The sequence below is a fragment of the Myotis nattereri genome (assembly GCF_964212035.1).
Source record: "Myotis nattereri genome assembly, chromosome: 1".
Classification (NCBI taxonomy): Eukaryota; Metazoa; Chordata; class Mammalia; order Chiroptera; family Vespertilionidae; genus Myotis; species Myotis nattereri.
Window position 1 is genome coordinate 24,431,892 of NC_138075.1, and position 6,200 is coordinate 24,438,091.

At 46.2% G+C, this 6,200-nt stretch overlaps 1 pseudogene across 1 annotated transcript; it reads left to right on the plus strand.

Moving 5' to 3' along the window:
• The first annotated feature begins 4,139 nt into the window (after window positions 1–4,139).
• LOC308527142 (transcription elongation factor SPT4-like) lies at window positions 4,140–4,610 on the plus strand (annotated as a pseudogene). The gene has a single exon. The product of its transcript is annotated as a transcription elongation factor SPT4-like (transcript).
• Window positions 4,611–6,200: the final 1,590 nt, after the last annotated feature.

Below are 6,200 nucleotides of genomic sequence, written 5' to 3' on the forward strand. Positions count from 1 at the left end.
TTTCATCTTTAAAACAGAGATAATGGCAGTATCTATATCACTGCATTTTTGTGAGTACCTGCCATTAATAAGACATGTAGCCCTAGCCCGTTTGGCTCAATGGATAGAACATGGGCCTGTGGACTGAAGGGTCCTGAGGAAAGGGCACATGCCAAGGTTTCGGGCTCAACCCCAGTGGAGGGCATGCAGGAGGCAGCCAAACAATGATTCTCTCTCATCGTTGATGTTTCTATCTCTTTATCCTCCTCCCTTCCTCTCTGAAATAAAAAATATACTTTAAAAAATAGTAAGACATGTAATACTCCAGCAAAGCGCACCTCTTTTCTTCCCCTTAAACTGTAAGCCACTTTAGAGCAAGAATCCTTAGTGTCTGTATCATTACTGGTATTCTTCCTACCACATAGAGTTGTACCAAACAAGATAACATATTTGAAATACTTAGCACAATGCCCAGCATAAAATGCTCCATAAACATTAAAGATTATGTCATACTTTTGTTCCTTGGTAATGACTAACACAGAACCTTACATAGGCGACAAACCTGGGTGTGATTTCCAGCCCTTCCTAGTATCAACCTCGGTTTCCTCATTCCCATAAGGGTGATGAAACGTGTAATGCATATTAAGTACTTAATACAGTATCTGGCAGCCAGTGGATGCTCAATTAATATTAGGCCAGCTCCCTCCCCTCCCCCCCCCCCCTCCGCCACCAACCCCCACATCCCCCAAGGTCCTGGTTCCTTCAGATGGCCTGCAAGCTGGCAGCTCCTCCAGGATGAGAACTTCCCAATACGTCAATCTTTTCTCTTTTTCCCCCCTTTTCTTTCATTTTTAATGTTGACATTTATTTTAGGTGCTCCTCTTGCCCCCCTTTGCCCACCACTTTAGCCTCTCCTCCTGCCGCCTCACAGGGGCTCTGAGGTCCCGAGGAGTCTGCGGGATCACACTCATCACCCCTACCTGGAAACCCACGGCCCCAGGCTCTCCACATCCCTCCTGTCTTCCTTCCTTCTGCCCCATTTCCTCTCCGCCCTCCCCAAACTCCATTTTTCGCCCTTCTTCACACTGCACTCCCTTTCGCCTATGAATTCCCAAAGCTGTTCCTTTCTCAGTCTCCCCAGCCCCCCAATTGCCCCGCCCCCCTCCCCAGACACCCTCCCGCTCCCACCAGCCCACCTGCACTTTCCGCCCCTTCAGCGCCCCTGCCGCCGCCGCCGCGCCGCGTCCAGTCCTCCGGCCACAGCCACAGCCCAGCCGCTGGCCTTCTGGGGGCCTGTGCACCTCCTGGCCGCTGAGGAGGCCTAACCAGCTGGACCGGGTGGGGTGCCAGCCGCCTCAGGGAACAACATCCGCCAACGGTCAGACCTCGCGCCAACTCTGGTGTGTTTTTTTTATAGAATTATTATTATTTAAATATGTTTTTATTGATTTTAGAGAGAGAGGAAGGGAAAGAAACATCTATCTGTTGCCTCCTGCATGCACCCTATCAGGGGATCCAACCCACAACCGGGGCATGTGCCCCGACTGGAAATTGAACGATGTATGGGACGACAACCAACTGACACACACGGGCCAGGGCTTTTTATTTATTTACTTATTTTATTTTGAGAGTATGTTTATTAAAGCTGGGGACACTGAAACAAGGAAGGGCCTAGGGTAGAGGAAGTAACAGGAGGGAGGCTAGGTGGGGTGGGCTGCTTTGGTTCACTGAAATGACAGAGAAAAGGGTGTCTTTGAGAGAAGTTCAAAGCGTTTAGCTCAGTATGAGCTGCTGCTGCCCATTGCTCCTCTGGTTGCAAATTTCCTGGGGCCCCCTAGAGTTTAGGAGATGCATGCCTGTTGGGGAAGAAGAGGTGGAAGGGAAAGGCAAGGACGTGCTCCTAGGAGGGAGAGTGCACCGAACATGGTTAATTTTGATAGAGGCAATTAGGCTTTTACAATATTGAAGTATATTTCTTTTAATCAGCTGTGGATCAAAACAGGCAGGGACCAGGTGCATTAGGTGTCCTGTGACTATCTCAAAGGGTGACAATTTATGAGTTCCAAAGAGGATGAATCTGAGATTTAGAAGGACCAAAGGCAATGGAGGGTCTCTACGAATTTTGCCAGTTGAGTCTTAATAATGCCATTAGTGAATTCAACTAAACCTGAGGTTGTGGCATAGACTTGTCAAAGCACCTAATGGCTAAAATGGGTTCTCTGATCACTATGGAGTTCAAGAAGGGTTCCCCAGGTAGGAATAATCTTTTCCAAAAGCATGTCAGCCACAGAGGAAGCAGTAGGGAAAAGCTTCAGTCCAGTGAGAAAACAGACACACCATGACTAAGGGAAAACTGTGTGTGTGTGTGTATGTGTGTGTGTGTGTGTGTGTGTGTGTGTGTGAATCCTTACCTGAGGGTATTTTTTCATTGATTTTTAGAAAAAGTGAAAGGGAGAGAGAGAGAGAAACAACCAGGATAGGGATCGAACCTGCAACCCAGGTATGTGCTCTTGACTGGGAATTGAACCTGTGACCCTCTAGTGGGAAAGCTGACACTCTAACCAGTTAGCCACACTGATTGGGGCCTAAAAATATTTTTATCAAAGTGGCAGGAAAGCTGTATAAAATCCATTTGTTAATGGACCATTTGAATGGCCCATTAGGCAACTTAAAATGTCCAGGAGCAGTGCAAACAGGCTTCCCTGGGTTGTATTTTGGATAAATGGGACAAGTGAGGTAAGCAATCTTTGCAGCCTTATTAATATTTCCCTACCAATACTGGTACATGAATGCTATCATATTGTCAGTGGACCAATGGTTGAATGCATGTACAGTAGTTAGGAGTGGGAATTTTAGTGTTTCTAGTATTTCTATCAGAAAAAAAACCTATGGCTATTTGTATTAAACTAGTGGCCCAGTGCACAATATTTGTGCACATTAAAAGGGAATTAGAGGAAAAATTTTAATATTGTTATTTGCCCTTTCTCTATAATAGAAGTGTCAGAGATGAAAGAAAGAAAATTAGTAAAATGTATATGAAAATCTCCCTCCTGTCAGAGTCTGGGGTGTGCCGCGGGACCCAGAGTCAAGTCCCTGTCTACCTGTGCAGGCCTTGAAATCGCGGGAGACCCAGACCTGGCTGGCCCCACCCCCGTCAAGCCCCGCAGGGCAGGGGACATGGCCTCAGGTCCCCCATCAAGCCCCACTGAGTGGGGGGCACAGCCTCAGGTACCCTGTCAAGCCCCGCCAGGTGGGGGTGTGGGCTCGGGCCCCTGGCCCCTGTGCTGGGGTGGGGGATGTGGCCTCAGGTCCCCCGGCCCAGCCTCAGGTCCCCTGGCCCCAGCACAAGGGCATGAGGGCATGACGACCATTTGCATATTAACTCTTATATAGAACCAGAGCAGTGATGGCGAACCTTTTGAGCTCGGCCTGTCAGCATTTTGAAAAACCCTAACTTAACTCTGGTGCCGTGTCACATATAGAAATTTTTTGATATTTGCAACCATAGTAAAACAAAGATTTATATTTTTGATATTTATATGCCATTTAACAAAGAAAAATCAGCCAAAAAAATGAGTTCACGTGTCACCTCTGACACGCATGTCATAGGTTCGCCATCACTGAACTAGAGGCTCGATGCACGGATTTGTGCACCAGTGGAGTCCCTCCTCATGGCCTACGGGGATTGGGCCGAAACTGGCAGTCCAGTGCCACTGGCTGCTCCTGTCTTCCGCTCCTGCTCATCCTGGCCCCATTGCGCCTACTGCCCCTGCCACACTGCCACTCCGCTGTGGTCTTTGGGCTGCAGTGGCCAGCCATGAGCCCAGTGTCTGGCGCCCCTTGGTCAGCTGAGCGGCACTCCCTCTCTGGGAGTGCACTCACCACCAGGGGGGCAGCTCCTGCATTAAGCGTCTGTCCCCTGCTGGTCAGTGTGTGTCATAGCAACTGGCTGACTGGTTGTTCAGTCGTTAGGCTGTCTGGTCACTTAGGCTTTTATATATATAGATAGGGTTTTTTAAAAAAGTGTGCTAGATTGCCCAAGTGAGACTACAAGAAGTCAGAAGTCTGCAATTGAAAGAGGGCCTGCACTGACCGACCATACAGATAAAAGTTAAAAACGAATATTCGGAGAATTTCGCTCTTCTGCTCCTGTGGAGAGGATGGCTCTGAAGACCGTGCCCAAGGACATGCAGCATCTGCGGGCTTGTTTGTTGTGTTCGCTGGTCAAGACTATAGACCAGTTTGAATATGATGGTTGTGATAATTGTGATGAATACCTTCAGATGAAGGGTAACTAAGAGGTGGTATATGACTGCACCAGCTCTTCCTTTGATGGAATCATTGCAATGACGAGTCCAGAGTACAGCTGGGTCTCCAAGTGGCAGTGAGTCAGTAACCTTAAGCCTGGTGTGTATGCAGTGTCAGTCACTGGTCGCCTGCCCCAAGGAATCGTGAGGGAGCTGAAAAGTCGAGGAGTGGCCTACAAATCCAGAGACACAGCTATAAAGACCTAGCAAGATGTATGGCTGCCAGTGTCTTTGCCACCGCCTCCTGCCTCTGCTTATTTATTGTTGTGAAACTAAATGGACAGAGCTTCAAATACTCCTCACTCTCCAATTCTGAGGCTCAACAGACTGTAAGAGAGCAGCACAGCGTGTTCCTGGGCCATTTTGCCATTTTATTTTCTTTGGACTACTAGTTGGGGTAGTAGTCCTGAACCTCAATGAGGTTCAGGGTCGGTCTGAAGTCAATGCGGCGGAGCTTCCTGAAGAAATGGACATCTCCACATACATGGAGCAGAGCCGCTAACCACACACCTGACATCTCGGAGCCACCCTGCTACCCATGTGCTGCTTCAACTCCTCTTTCTAGGCAACAGTGGGGCTTTCTTTTTCTGTTCAAACACTGTACATTTGTGTAACAATAAATTTGTATTATGCAAAAAAAAGTGTGCTAATACACAAAGTTTACCACTTTAAAATGTATAATTAATTAAGTACATTTACATTGTTGTGCAACCATCACCACTATCCATCTCCCAAACTATTTCATCATCCAAACAAACTCTGTACCCATTAAACGATAACTCCCCAATCCTCCCCACTCCCTCCTGCCAGCCCATGTAAATCCACTATCTATCTATAAATTTAACTATTCTAGGTACCTCATATAAGTGGAGTCATTCAGTATTTGTCCTTTTGTGTCTGGCTTTATTTCACTTAGCATGACTTCCAGGTTTATCCATGTGTGTAGCATATATAAGAATTTCATTCCTTTTTAAGGCTGAGTAATATTCTCTTATATATATGTCACGTTTTGTTTTCCATTCATCCATTGTTGGATACCTCTTGACTATTGGGAATATGCTGTTATGAACTTGAGTATACAAATATCTATTAGCCCTGCTTTTAATTCTTTTGGGTATATACCCAGAGTGGAATTTCTGGATCATGTGGTAATTCTGTGTAATTTTAGGAACCTTAGCCAAGGTTTTAATATTTAAATTTTTAGAAAGTCTTTTAGTATTTTCATTTTAAAGAGCATGCCCTCTAACCCTTTTGTAAGGGTCCCAGGGTCTGAGCTAAGGTACTAAAATCAGTGGTCAGGTTGATCAGGACAAGATGGCCAGAATAGCATGGTCCCAGGTCAGCTAGAAAGACAAAACCTAGATTGAGGAGGGTAAAGGAGTCAAATATATGGTGATGGAAAGAGACTTGACTTTGGGTGGTGAGCACACAATGCGATATACGGATGATGTATTATAGAATTGTATACTTGAAACTGATTAGCCAATGTTACACCAATAAACTTAATAAAATAGGTTATTGTATAAAGTTTACAGCTATTACTGACAATAAAAACTTTTGCAAAAAAAGAAAAGACAGAACTTTATGCCCAGAAATCTTCCCTGCTGTCAAGACAGATAGTTATTTTCACAAAGGACTTCTGAAAACCAGTAACCTGTAAGCCTGAAATTTTACTATTAAAAATACAGGATATGGTGCTAGCCGGTTTGGCTCAGTGGATAGAGCATCGGCCTGCCAAGGATCTTGGGTTCAATTGCTGCTCAAGGTCATGCACCTCTGTTGCAGGTTCTGCAGCCCCAGTAAGGGTGTGTTCGGGAGGCAACCAATCAATGTGTCTCTCTCAAGTCCATGTCTCTCTCTGGCTCTGTCTCTGTCTCGCTCTCTCTCCCTCTCCTCCTTCCCTTCCACTCTCTC